General features: G+C 47.4%; 1 protein-coding gene and 1 pseudogene across 1 annotated transcript in view; both read right to left on the bottom strand.

The window, feature by feature from the left end:
- The window catches only part of LOC138437650 (apolipoprotein L3-like), a 228,711-nt gene that overhangs the window by 27,257 nt on the left and 186,687 nt on the right, over positions 1 to 14,767 (bottom strand). The window lies entirely within an intron of this gene.
- Positions 8,399 to 12,193, bottom strand: LOC138436385 (apolipoprotein L2-like; annotated as a pseudogene).

Genomic DNA, 14,767 nt, shown 5'->3' with positions numbered 1-14,767 from the left:
TCAATTCCTGAATATTTAGGAATTAAGAAGACAGGCAAGACCCTCTCTTGGTTCTGAGGGATCCAGGCATTTCCTTCATTAGTTTTTTAATACAGTGATAAGTACCCTCTTCCTTCTTATGAACCATATGGTAAAAGTGACTGTTTACAACTCTCTCTCTTTTATATGGATTGCCTATGTTTTGTAAGTCTGGAATTTTAATCTTTATCTTTGCTCAGAATAACTACCTTGTAAGACAGTATATATGCCCACACCATGATTAAAACACCTTTGCTCCATCAGAGTTTTGGTCCCCTTGTCTTTCTCTCTCTCTCTCTCCCTTTTTCAGGCTAATTTCTGGAGTGCAGAAGCTTTCTGGGTTCACTTTCCTGCCTGGGGTTCTAAGACCCTCTTGAGAAGGTGCTCTGCACCTTCACCCCCTCGAGAAGGCGCCTGAGGCCTTCGTGAACAGAGCAAGTCCTGTGTCAGGGACTTTATTGGCTTTGTGTAAACCAAGGAATATCAGCCTCTTTCTCTCTCCTTTACTTTCTTATCATCAACTCCAGACCACCAGGTTCCAGTACATTAAAGGACCTCAACACTCCCTGAATGTAGACCTGTCACCAACACACTGTGAGGCCCTTGGCAAATCACTTCCCTACCCCATAAGCACCTTTCCAGGCCCCTTTGCCCTCTGCTCTCATCCTTACTCACTTCCTGCCTGCCTCATTCACCTTTGTGCCACCAGCACATGGCACAGTCCCCAAACATACCAGCTGCTCATTGTGTACTGGTCATACTGCTGCCGCTGAGTGCCACATCCATGCCAGTTCTAGACATTTTCTCACAGAGGTCTTTCTGCCGGAAACACCTGGCCCTACCAGCTGAAAAGTCACACTCATCCTGTAAAGCCCAACTCTGGCATCACCTCCTCTGAGAAGCCCTCCAGGACCCTCCCATGCATAGATCACCATTCCAGGCTCTGCTCCCATGGTACCTGGGAGAGGGACCTAAGTCCACCTCTCAGCCACTGTGTCCATGTCCTTCCACTTGTTTTGATCAGATATCTCTAGGCTTGTCCCTTATATCATGGTCATCAGAACCAGTACCTTCAGGTCCCTGTGACTCACCTGAGGCTCAAATCCTTGGTGGTTAATGACATTTGGTTCAGTGTAGGAGCTTGTGGGATAGGCTGACTGCATGCTGTTCTTTTAGACCTTGGTTTATTTTTCCTTGATAACAGATCTCACAGAAAGCCCTAAAACAGAAAGTCAGTCCTGTGTGCTGTCTGGTTCCCAAGCAAAGAGCCACCATAAACAGAGGGTTGAGTGTGTCAGGGTCTGCGTTGGCACTGTACACACATTTCCTAGTTAAGTCTCACATCAGCTCTAGGAATTGTTGGCTTCATGTTGCAGTTAAAGAAACTGGGTTGAAAATGTCCATACCTTATAAACCATGCAGGTGGACGGCCATTACTTTCCTGTTTTGCCTCAAAAAGAAGGGGCTGGAGTGGGCCTGGACCCCCATGGAGGTCAACCTGACCTTTCATCAGGGCTGCTTCATTCCAGGACATGACCCTGGGGCATTGCGGCTCCCTCCCATAATGCAGGCCAGGAACCTGATCTGATTTTGCAGATAAAACAGCTGAAAGGAAGGAAGTTGAGAGAGGAGCCAAGATTCATACCAAATTTGACATTGGACATTTAACACTTTGCTAACAAACGTTCATATAGTCAAAGCTATGGTTTTTTCCAGTATTTATGTATGGATGTGAGTGTTATGCACCGAGCCCATATCTCCAAACCAACCGAGAGAGTGAACAAGTCCATCGTGGTAATGCAAAGGCAAGAAGGGAATTTTTATTTCTAGCGCGCTAGGGCTCAAGCCTCATCCGACGCAGCGGAATCAGACGAGAGCCTCGAACAAAGCAGTATGGCGATTTATATACAGTCAGTTCTTTGTCTCAGTTACAGGGTACTTGGCGATACCTGATTGGACAGGCAGAATGAGCTCATGCAACGCCTTCCTTATGCTATCGCATATAGAAAATTTTCCTTATTTGGTTAAGGAATGTTCTTCAAGAAAACAGGAAACATGACTCAGGTCCCCGGCGCTGTTATGCACCTCATTGAGCCGACCACCCTGCCTAACAGTGAGAGATAAGGCTGAGCACTGAAGAATCAATGCTATCAAACTGTGGTGCTTGAGAGTCCCTTGGACAGCAAGGAAATCAAATCAGTCAATTCTTAAGGAAATCAGTCCTGAATATTCACTCCAGTGAACTGATGCTGAAGTTGAAGCTCCATAACTTTGGCCACCTGATGCGAAGAGCTGACTCATTGGAAAAGATCCTGGGCCTGACCCAGGGGCCTGGAGGACTTCTTGCTTTATATTCTTGGGCTCCAAAATCACCGCAGCAATCTCTTTAGCTCTTGGGCAAGAGCTCTGACGGGCGGCTGCTTCCACTAGGCTCACAGTCAGCCCTCCTCTTCCCCGCAGTTTCGTGCTCCCACATGATTGCCAAAGACCCCCTTCAGATCATTGTGGTGACCGCACCAAAGCATCTGTTAATTTCATGGCTGCAGTCACTATCCACAATCTTCGGGCCTTTGCTCAGGCTGCCCCTCCCCTGCATTGCATTTCCACCTGCCTCCCCAGGTGAACAGTTGTTGTTCAGTCCTTCAGTGGTGTCCGACTCTTTGCAATGCCATGAACTGCAGCAGACCAGGATTCTCTGTCCTTCACTATTTCCTGGAGTTTGCTCAAGTTCATGTCCATTGAATCAATGATGTAATTTAACTATCTCATCCTCTATTGCAACCTTTTCCTTTTGCCTTCAATCTTCCTAGTGGAAGCAGCCACCTGTCAGAGATCTTGCCCAAGGGTTCCAGGCTGAGACCCAGTCTTTGCTTTGCTAAAAAGAGATTGCTGTGGTGATTTTGGAGCCCAAGAATATAAAGCAAGTAGTCCTCCAGGCCCCTGGATCAGGCCCGAGAAAGCAGAAGGGTGAGGAAGACAGGAGTTGGAGCATCAGGAGGGCCTGGGCCTGGGTGTGGTGTTTGCAAGTGTTAAATGTCCAATGTCAGATTTGGTTTGAATCTTGTCTTTTTTTTTTTTCTGTAGACTCCTTTCTTCCTAATTTTCCTCCCTATTTAAAAAAAAGATTTTGAACCCTAAAAGACAGGTACTTGAGTAATTGATTTGGATTAGAGGTTTGAAGCTGAAAGGTACACTACTAGGTTCTAAAGATATTGCAAACAAGCTTTACCTGGAGAGAGGAAGCAGAGTCAAGTTCAGCAGATCGCAAAACAAGAGGGGTGAGGAGTAGTGGGTGGGGGTGGAGCGGGAGCCCCGAAAACCACACCAGACATCCTGGGACATGTGCCAGAGGGCACCAGCCACTTCTGTCCTCCTGGCAATCAGGAGACCAAGGGAATTCTTGTCTGCTGTCACTGTAGTGCTAAGATACGGTCTTAAAAAGTACCATCTAGCCACTGTGGAAAACAGTGTGATGGTGCCTTAAAAAATTAAATTTGGTATCAGCCTATGATCCAGCAACTTCAGCAAGAGAACTGAAAAAGACTCTGGAAGAGACATTTATACACTCCTGTTCATAGCAGCACTACTCACAGTGACCAAAAGGGAGAAGTACCCGAAGCGTCCATCAGTGGGTGAATAGATAAGAAAAGACGCCATATATACATACTATGGGAAGATCCCCAGGAGAAAAAGCCTTCCCACTCCAGTATTCTGGCCTGGAGAATTCCATGGACTGAATAGTCCATGGCGTCACAAAGAGTCGGACAATAATGGGCGGCTTTCACTTTCAAATACATACAATGGAATTTTAGTCACACTGAAAAAGAAGGAAATTCTGACATACGCTACAGCATGATGAAATTTGAGGACATTACACTAAGTGAAATGAGGCAGTCACACAATGATAAGCACAGTATGAATCTGCTTATATGAGGTCACTAAGAGTAAGCAGGTCCAAAGAGAAAATTAGTAAGGTAACTTCCAGGAGTTGTGGGAAGGGGAAAGAGGGGGTTAATGTTTAATGGGGGCAGCGTTTCCATTCTGCAAAATGTAATATGTTCTGTGGAGGGGTCGTGGGTCTAGTTGCCAAGCTGTATACTTTAAAATGGCTAAAATGGTAAATTTGGTGTTATGTACATTTTATCATAATCAAACTTAAAAAAAAATCCTTGAAAAGCCCAACATTTGTGGAAAAATACAACAGCACCTCAACCCTTTACAATTTGCAAAGCATTTTCACACACATAACGATGTATGGTACAACACCCAGTGGTGGAAGCATTTATTAGTCCTGTGTCACAAGAGAAAACCAAGGTTCAGACTTGACCCAAAGTGGGGAAGCAGGCTGAAATGAAGTGAGTGAAAGCCGCTCAGTCGTGTCTGACTCTTTGCGACCCCAGGGACTATACAGTCCATGGGATTCTCCAGGCCAGAAGACTGGAGTAGGCGGGCTTTCCCTTCTCCAGGGGATCTTCCCGACCCAGGGATCGAACCCAGGTCTCCCTCATTGTGGGCAGACTCTTTACCATCTGAGCCACCAGGGCAACCTAAGAATACTGGAGTGAGTAGCCTATCTATTCTCCAGCAGATCTTCCCGACCCAGAAATTGAACCGGGGTCTCCTGCATTGCAGGTGGATTCTTTACCAACTGAGCTATCAGGGGAAGCTGACTGGTTTCTCTGAATCTCATTTTGGTATCTTTGCTGGACTATGCTATTTCCCCAGCAGAAGAGAAATTCTTAAATCTTCAGATATGCAAAAAATATTATTTTCTTCTGTAAATCCTCCCTGTCAGCTTGATCTGAGTCACAAACATTAAATATCACTAAACTTGTCCAATTTATCTGGCATATGAGGTGAGTCTGGTGGCCCGAGTCCCTAGTGGCCATAGGGAGTAGATATGCTCCAGGTCCATGGGGACCCACTGCAACTGTCACCGAGTGTCAGCTCACTCCTGGAACAGCCCCAGCCTCGGGGGGAAGCTGCCTGAACTCTTCCCACAATCTCTGCCCACAGAGACTCTGGGCCCCATTCTGCTGTGTCCATGTCTCCACCTTGTATGTGAGTGGGGAGAGAATTTGCGATCACGCAGACCTCCTGGAATTCACCTCCCCCAGGTTTTTGCTGTGACTTGGTTTCCTTATTCATAGAAAGAGTGTGTAGCTTCCAGCGTCACTGAGTGTATGAATAAGACAAGTAGAGACAAGGCTTGGCATACAGTAGTGCTCAGTCAACAAGAAGCGCTACTTTCTGGGCTCCAGGTGTCTGCATTACCTTCTCTTTTTTTCCAAAGCCCCATTGGATTGCCTGCTATTCTCTTCATTCCTGTGCAAGGATGAGAAAGCAGACTTAGAGGATTCAGTCACTGAATCATTTGTGCCCAAAGTCACAAAGCTGGACTCACCGCCTCCCCTTCTTTTACCCACTGATTCTCACCACCATCATTCAGCTCTTGAATCAGAGACATCTCAAAATTAGCAATTGCAGACTCATAAGACAAAAAAAGCAGTTGCAAAAATACTCCAGACAGTAGTCAGCAAGTCCATCCGTCGACTGCAACTGCCCACCCTTGTGCCAGCCACAACCTCGGGGCTTTTGCTTGGCAGCAGAACTTGTCCTGCAAACAGCAGCAGCAGCAGCTCGTGTCCTGCAAATGTCCATTTGGCCAAATACTGCACACTCACGTTCCGTCCCCCAGCACTCAGAGTTCAGGCTAGAATAGATGCCCCTGAGCACAAACACACAGGGGTCAGGGGACAAATGTGCAGCTGCCCCCCCACCCCACCCCGCCCCACCCCGTCTTGTAGTCCCTGACTCCACAGGAGCTGCTGGGACTCAAGGACGCCAACTGCCTGGAGCTTGGGGTCCTCTGGACACAGCTGGCTCTGGGTGTCATCCCTAAAAGAGGGACAGTGGTGGGCAGGTGCTTTCTTGGTGGGAAATTCTAGCATAGTCACCCCTCCCACCCACTCACTTTATTTTTTTCCTTTTAAAAAATTTATTTAAATATAGAAAAAATATTTTTTACAATGTTGTGTTGTTTTCTGCCATTCAACAATGCAAATCACCATAATTAAACATACATCCCCTCCCCCCATCCTATCCCTTTAGGTCAACACAGAGTGCCAGACTGGGCTCCCCGAGCTACACCACAACTTCCCAGCAGCTGTCCATCTTATACCTGATAGTGGACACAGGCGGACACTATTGTCTCATTCCTCCCACTTTCTCCCTCCTCCACTGTGTCCACAAGTCCATTCTTTACATCTGTGTCTCCATTCCCTCCCAGTAACTAGGTCCCTCAATACCATTATTTTTTAGGTTTCATATATATAAGCATTAATATATTTGTTTTTCTCTTTCTGACTTACTTCACTAAGTATAACAGGTCCTAGGTTCATCCACCTTACTAGAACTAACTCAAATTCACTCTTTTTATGGCTGAGTAATATTCCATTGTATAAATGTACCATATCTTCTTGATCCATTCATCTGTCAATGGACATCAAAGTTGCTTCAATGTTCTGGCTATTGTAAATAGTGCTGCTATGTACCTTAGCATATATGTGCATTTTTTGATTACAGTTTTCTCAGGGTATATGCCCAGTAGTGGGGCTGATGGGTCATTTGTTGTTGTTCAGTTGCTCAGTTGTGTCTGACTCTTTGCAACCCCATGGACTGCAGCACGCCAGCCTTCCCTGTCCATCTCTGTGTCCTGGAGTTTGCTCAAACCCATGTCCATTGACTCCAAGATGTCATCCAACCATCTCCTCCTCTGCTGCACCCTTCTCCTCCTCGCTTTCCCAGTGTTAGGGTCTTTCCCAATGCGTTGGCCCATCAAGTGGCCAAAGTATTGGAACTTTAGCTTCAGTATCAGTCCTTCCAATGAGTATTCAGGGTTGGTTTCCTTTAGGATTGACTGGTTTGATCTCCTTGCTGTCCAGGGGATTTTCAAGAGTCTTCTTCAGCACCACAGTTTAAAAGCATCAATTCTTTGGCACTCAGCCTTCATTATGGTTAAACTCTCACATCCTTATGTGACCAGTGGAAAAGCCATGGTTTTGACTATATAGACCATTGTCAGCCAAGTGATGTCTCTGCTTTTTAATATGCTGTCTAAGTTTGTCATAGCTTTTGTCATTGCTCCAAGGAGCAAGCTTCTTTCAATTTCATGGCTGCAGTCACCATATGCAGTGATTGTGGAGCCCAAGAAAATAAAGTCTGTCTCTATTTCTACTTTCTTCCCCATCTATTTGCTATGAAGTGATGGGACCAGATGCCATGATCTTAGTGTTTTGAATGTTGAGTTTTAAGCCAGCTTTTTCACTCTTCTTTTTCACCTCATCAAGAGGCTCTTTAGTTCCTCTTCAATCTCTGCTGTTAGGGTGGTGTCATCTGCATAGTTCAGGTTATTGATGTTTCTCCTCGGGGAGCAAACCCACCTCTCCTGCATTGGTATGCAGACTCTTCACTACTAAGCCACCTGCGAAGCCCACATGTACACATGTACAGGTACATGTCAAACGGAATCACTTTACTGTACATGTGAAAGTAACAGAATATTGTAAATCAACTGTACTTCAATTAGAAAAAAAAAGAAAACGAAGACACTGCCTAATTAAGATAAACCTACTGGGATCGAAGGTGATGCTGGAGAAGGAGGGCTAGAGACCACCACCAGGGGGAGACTCTTCTTGCTGGGACAGCAAACCCTGGGGAGGGCGATGGAGGAGCCTCAGATGCTTCTCCTGGACCTCAGTAATCGTAACTCTTTGATTTTCTCTCGTTTTAAACCCTTTCATATTCCTGGCCTCTCATTGCTAGTTCCCTTGAAGGGTTAATGCGGTCACAATAGGGAAAGGGGAGATGTGCTGCTTGCAAACAGGATGTTCTGCCAAGGAGATGGACACAGCCTTGAGATTAATGGTCCCTTGCAAATAAGGGAACATTCCCTTCTTGTGATAAGGGCTCTGGACAGATTCTGCAGTAGGCCGGAATTTCACTCCCTTTTGCTGTACGATAACAATTATGCACATGCGCTATACTGAGAAGGCTTCGTCATACAATCTGGAATTCTGCCCAGGGAAGCTATATAAAATAAGCCGTAAGCTTGCTTGCGCAGTTCTGTTCCTCTGGCCAGAGTGGTGTCCTGTCTGTCTCTTGTGTGTCTTGTATGTTCTGTGTCATTTCACTCGTAATCACCAACATCCCTTGCCTCTCTGTTCTGCCCCCAGTGTGTTCTTTAGTCCAAAATAAGTGGATCTCCCCTCCGGTCACTCTCTTCCCTTAGTCCAGGCTCCAGGCTCCTTCCTTCTCTCTCCCGTCTTCCACCTGCATGCATTCCTCCCCTGTTGTGCTCAGCTGCAAAAATGCCAGATTCCTAACACCCAGCTCCATCAGTGTTGTCTCCCCCTCCTTTTCCTTCTAACAAGGTACTCTGAACCTTCACCTCACACGTGTGCCTGGTCCCTGCACTGTCCTGGGGTGGGGGTGTCAGGCCCTGTCGCAGGCTCTCATAGGTGTGGGTGAACTCTTCCAAATTCTTCTCCAGGACCTGCACCTGCTGCCTCAGCTTTTCAGCTGACTCTGTCTTTGCCCGCTCAGGCAAGTGCTTTGCCTCTTTTACCAGGAAGGACACACCCGTCAAATGGAAGATATCTACAGTGACTGCATGCACCATCTGGGCTCCTTTGGACATTGCAAGAGCTATGCTTCCCAAAGCTTTCCTGACTTGGCCAATTTGGACTGAGACTTGAGTAGTAGTCATGAAGCACTGAGAACTGGCTGCTAACTGAGGGTCAGCTTTGGCCAGCTTGATGTTTTGGACATTCTTCCCAAGGCCTTTCATAGCTTGGTAGAGCTTCTTTGTAGAGGAAACAATCTGGGGTGTGATCTTATGTAGAAGCCCCAAAGTCACCTCCTTTTCGTTGATGCCAGTTGACACAAGGCGACTGGCTTCAGTTTCTGCTGATGACCTGCTTTTACTTTGCAACATGATGGTGGACACATCAGTCACAGCAGCCACTTCTCCCAGCCCTGCCCCACCAACACAGTGTCAGACTGGCCCCTGCTGACATGGGTGCCAGAGCCAGGCCAAAGGTGCTCAGGAAGCAAGACCCAGAGCCAGCAGGGGCGGCTGCCACCTTGGGGACGGTGCAGCCCCTCTGCACTTTGTCAACCTTGTCTGCCAGCGCCCGGAGCTTTTTTATGCCCTCCTCAAGTTCCTGTTTCACCTGAGGAAACGTCTCCAAAAACCTCTTTCTGTCCAACTGGCCTCGTTGGCGCCTGTCTTAGTCCCCCATGGCCAAGTTTCTGTGCAGCTTGTTCAGATATTTACGTAGCGTATTTGCCTCTTCCCTGTAACAGTGAATGTCAAGGTATTAAGAAAGACTATGTTAGTCGGTAAAATAGGTTCAGCAAGAATTATTCTGCATAAGCTGCAGATTTTATTATAAATCACCAGGAAAGAATTTTACAACTGCAAACATTTTTTCAACATTAAACACATATTTGGGCATTGTAGATGCTCCATGTACATATTCAATCCTGGAATAAAGCAGCAAAAGTCACCTTAGGATACTCTTAAGAGAAGTATTTGATAAAGACATCTCACAGGCAGATCAACACCATCACTTCTAAAGTGTGTGTAGAGTGGGAACTCCACAGGTAAAACAAAGGCAAGTGGGATTAGAGCAGAAAAACTGTCACTCAGGGGCCTGAGAGCGTAGTGAGGAGTCAACATTTTTTTGCCCTTGACTACTGGGAAGTGGTTCCTAAGCCCCTAGAATATTCTGGCTGATACAAGTGTCCTTGTTGCCTGGGCCACTGGACAGTCTGACAAGGTGATGAGTAGCCTCTGGGTCATGTGGTTATCAGTTCTGTGACCTCTGGAGAAGCTGGACTCTAGGGCATTAGGCTGACCTCCAGGAGGGGCTGGAGACCACAGGTCAGGATAATTTTTTAAACAGGGTGAGTGTCCTTGGAGGGCAGTGTTCTGTGTGCCCTGCCGCACACTGAATCCAGGACATTAACATGTCCTGGGGACAATGGAAGCTTCGTGTGTGAAACCTGCCCAAACTCTGCCCCGTGGCTGATGGGAAACTGCATCCCTCCATGTAATAAACTGTAACTGGGATCATGACAGCTTTCAGTGAGTCTGTGCATCCCTTGAGGGAGTTCTTAAACTTGAGTAAGTTGTGGGAATCTCCCAAATTTGCCATTGGTGTCAAATGTAAGGACAGTCCTGGGAATTGTACCCCCAGAGTTTTCAGATTGGCTAACTCTCTGTACTTGGAATGTTTAAAAATATCAAAACTCAGAGCTAAAAGGACCCCGAATGATCATTTTGCCTGGCATCTGCTCTCCCCCAAGCCTGATTTCCTTGACCCTCCCAGAGGAAGATCACTGGGTCCATCACTGGCCCAGTTGACAGGGAAGCAGGAGCTGTGCTGGGAGCCCTGGTTCCTCTTGGATGCTCCAGCCCGCCTCCCTGCTCCTGACTCAGCACCCTGACATCTCGGGTATCACCAGCCTAACTCACACTTTACCTGTGACAGCTTCACCAGTCTGCACCCCAAGGCTGTGTGCAACTTTGTGGATCCTCTAAAGATTCGAGAGACTTGAGGAAACTCCCATCTGAACGGCTGAGTCTGAAGAGACCGGCACTGGCACAGCGGGTGGAGGAAGTGTTCTCCTCTTGGGTGGGGATGCGTGAGGCTCCTCAGAATCCCTCAAATGACACGCAATCGCAGCCACTCACTGTGACCCTGGAGGGTCGCTGAGCCACATGGCCTTCCCACTGTCAGGGCAGCTCCACGTAGACTAGAAGAGGGTCCCAGATGGAGGGAGAACCCAGGTCCCAGGCAGGGTGTGGAGGACATGATCACCCAGGGCCCTCTAGTCCAGCGTGAGCGGATCCCATAAGGGATGAAAGAAATGTCCCGCCTCCCACTCCTGGAACCTCTGTTAGCGTCACAGGCCCTTCAGCTCTGTGTCCTCGGGGCCCACTCTCCTCACTCCAGTCCTGGTCCTGCTGCCCAAGCCTGCCTGCTAGTCCTCCAACCTGGACCCTCTGCTCCACCCTGACCCTGGGTCTGACCCTGGTCCAGGCCTCCCTGGGCCTTTGGATGAGATCTTTGCACTTGGTTCCCCACCTCTGACCCTTCAGTTCACTCTGAGGCCATAACCACAATCCATCAAATTGAATCGCTGTTCCCATTGAACACAGGACAGACTGGGGCTTCAAGACATAAGCCCAGAGCCCCAGAGCTGGGCAGGGCTAGAGCCAGGATCCCACCAGCTCCACCCAGTTCCTCTGCAGCCTCTCTGCCATATGGGCCAGCAGGATCCTGCAGGGTTGGTACAGTTCCTAAGATGGGGAATGAAAGCACTCTAGTCAGAATCCCCAGGAACACAAAGTGATGCTGGTGTTAAGATTTCCTGACTTGTCCCAAAGGATATCCTTCTTGGTTCTCATCTCCAGGAAGAAGGCTCTTGACCCCTGTGTCTTTCCAACAAGCCTTTAAATTTTAACATTAGTTGAGTATCTACTCTATACCGGCTATCATATGTAACACTTTGCGTGCATGATCTCAGCGTCCTCACAATAAAACTGAACAGATAAAGAAACTAAAGCAGAGAGTAGTTCAGTAACTGGCCCAGGTCATATAACCTGCTCTTCTCGCAGGTTTCTATCTCTTCTCAACCTGAGGTTATACACTGCCAGCAAATGACATGGAGGAAATATTCCTCATGCATTCTTGAGCTGAAACATCCTCAACCCCATTCATAGGATGCTCCCTGGAGGAGATGTGCCTGCCAGGAGGAAGCTAGCCTGGGTGAGATCTTCTTTGGGGGATCTGGGTGACTTAAGTGAAGTTCTTGACGCTCCTGTGTGGGTTACCTGGACAAATCAGCCTCAGCCACAAAACTCTCTCAGGGTTTCTCTTTGGTGAGTAGGAAATGTGGTTCTTCCTTGCTCACTCTTTCCGGAAATGTTCAATGACATCCTTAAAAAAGTTTTTGCCTTCTAGACAGAAAAATTAAAGGATCAGAAGAAATTATGATGGAAGGTAAATGGTACTGAGTTTAAAGTGGTTAAAGTTCATCCTCCTGAGCAGTAGTCATCTTAGGTACTGATGATGGATTCATCTGGGGCTTTGGGTGGACTGTTCATCCTCCCAAATTCATAAGATGAAGCCCTGAATGCTCCTCCACCCTTGCAATGACTATATGAAGATAGGGACTTTAAGGTGGTAATTATAATGATGTGACACCATCCATAAGTGTATGGCCTTAATCCACTAAGATCAGCGCCCTTATTAGAAGAAAAACCAAATCTCTCTTCCTCTCTCTGTCCTGCAGCATGAAGACTTTTAATTTTTCTCTTTTTCCTGTGTCACTAAGGGAGAAAGGAATACAGCGCTCACGTGGAGGGAATACAAAACACTAAATCTGTGTATTGATTGATTGGGGTGGATGGGGGGATAACTGAGCACTTGGGTGTCTGCAGGGAAGCCTTTGAGAGCAATAGAGTCAGCACCTGCCTGAGGTATCACACCTGATAAGCAGGTGCTTATATATGAGAGCACTTGGCAGGTGTCTAAACACAGAACAAGAAAGGGGGGATTCAGGAGGAGGGGAGAGGTTTCCACCTAAATGAATACATTCCAGGTAGAGGGGATAGTACCACACTTGGCAGAACCTACTGTGTGGCCCAGGCCATGGACACACACTATATTTGATCCTCATCACCACATAGGGAAATACTTTTCCAATTTTACAGGTGAGGTCAGGTAAGGCACTCCACATCACATAGGTGACAGGTGGCAAAAGCCAGACTGGGGTTCAGTTCAGAGTCTGCTGACGCCTGCAGGGTGGTTGGGCTGGAGGCAGAGAGAGAACTGGAGGAAACAGCCTCTGTGGTTACACTCCAGGATCTGGGAGCAGGAGGAAGCTTGGACAAAGGAAGAGGACAGGAGAAGCTCCAGGGATGCTGCGGAACTTCCTCTCCACACCCCACCTGGCCTCGGGGACTCCCTCTGCTGTCCCCCTCCCGATGGCTGTCCTGGCTTCACTTCTGAGTCACTTACAGGACAACAGGGCGAGAAAGTGAATACCTTAGACTTGGCTCCCTGAGTAGAGGTCCTGGAAGGTCCTGGATGGATCCCTGGGTGGGGGAATCCCCTGACTCTTCTGGGGGCCCCGAGGATGCTTATCCAGTCCCTTCTTGGTTCTTGATTCTTCTCTAGGTTAATTCAGGCAGTTGGCACCACCTCAGTTCTGGGTCACAAGTAGGAACCAGCCAGATAAGAGACTGCTGACTACCAGTGTAGTCCCCAGGTCTTCCGAGCTCATGGTGGCAGCAGGGGGTCTCAGAGATGTCCCTTCAGCTCCTTGTCTGCGTCAGGCTGGAAGGAGGTGTGGCTTCACTCTTGGGGAAGAAAAAGCAGACAGTTGGCTCGATCATGAGTGAGCAGTGACTGCAGGGCGCAGTGAGGGGCGAGGTCTCTGGTGGGTTCCCCTGGGACGGCCACCAGTGCCACCAGGGACTTAACCCAGCGTGGTTCTCTGTCTCCTGGGCTTTGCTGGCCACTAGTTAAGGAAAGTTACTCATCATCCCACCAGTTCCCTCCAGGCCAAATCAGAGTCCTGATCTCCTGTTGGGGCACAAGGAGAAGGTAATTAGACAGGAGACAGTCATCTGCAAAGTTATAGGAGCAATAAAACCAGAGAAAGAACAAACAGGAAGGAATACTCTGGAAACTGAGACTGGGAACACTTGTGTCACTGACTGGTAATAGGAGATATTGATCTAGCATCTATGACGTGCAGACTTCTGAAACTCACCTAAACTTAGGTCAGCCCAAGTTTTCACACTGATTCCAGAGCCTGGACTTCAACCCAAGTCTTTCTGATCCAAATCCCAGGTTTGTGATGACTATGCTCTGTGCCCTTTAATATACAAAAATATATACTTGTGGACATATGTTTGTCAGTAAATAACTCTTCTCATTCATTCTAAAAGGATGTCTTGCTCCCTGTGCTCAAGTCTCGGCCTTGATAAAGTTCCTGGGGCTTCAGCTCCCACAGCCCATGTCCTCCTTGTTTCTGCAAGAGTCCTTATCCCACAAGGACCTGGAGTCCCACCGGCCCCACCCCATCCCTCAGCCCCGCCCTGGGTGGCTGAGGACCTGAATGGTGCTCTGTCCTCTCTGCTGTCCTCCCCTGACTGTTTAATTTGGGGCTGTTTCTAATTATTTATGTAAACATAATACAAAGAACACCCTCCTTGTGGAAAACTTTGCATGCATTTGACCGCTTCCTTATTTCAGAAGTAGAATAACTGTGTCTGAGTGGATCAACATCTCAAATTCTTTTCTACTTAGAGCCGCACTGCTTTGGAAAGAAACCACACCAATTTACATTCACACTCATGATAGGTGGTGTGTCCAGCCTTTCAGTCTTGCCAGTTCTCAGCTGTTTCAGTAGCAGATCTTTATATTGATAGAATCTCTTTTGATTCTGGTTGTGACTATCTTGTGCTGGGAGATAACAAAAGAAAGCAAATGTTGCTTATGTTTATGTGCTATTTTAAGAATTTTAAAAAGTGTTTATTAACTACCCCTACTGAAACCTGGCTGAAATGATAGTAAAGGTCCTTATAGTTACAGTAACAGCTATTGGTGAGAGTGGTTTGTGTTTCTGACTTTGTTCTACACTGGTATTTGCTCTAAGAGTTCACAAATTA

The sequence above is a fragment of the Ovis canadensis genome, chromosome 3, assembly GCF_042477335.2.
Source record: "Ovis canadensis isolate MfBH-ARS-UI-01 breed Bighorn chromosome 3, ARS-UI_OviCan_v2, whole genome shotgun sequence".
Classification (NCBI taxonomy): Eukaryota; Metazoa; Chordata; class Mammalia; order Artiodactyla; family Bovidae; genus Ovis; species Ovis canadensis.
This window is presented reverse-complemented; position numbering and strand designations above follow the sequence as displayed.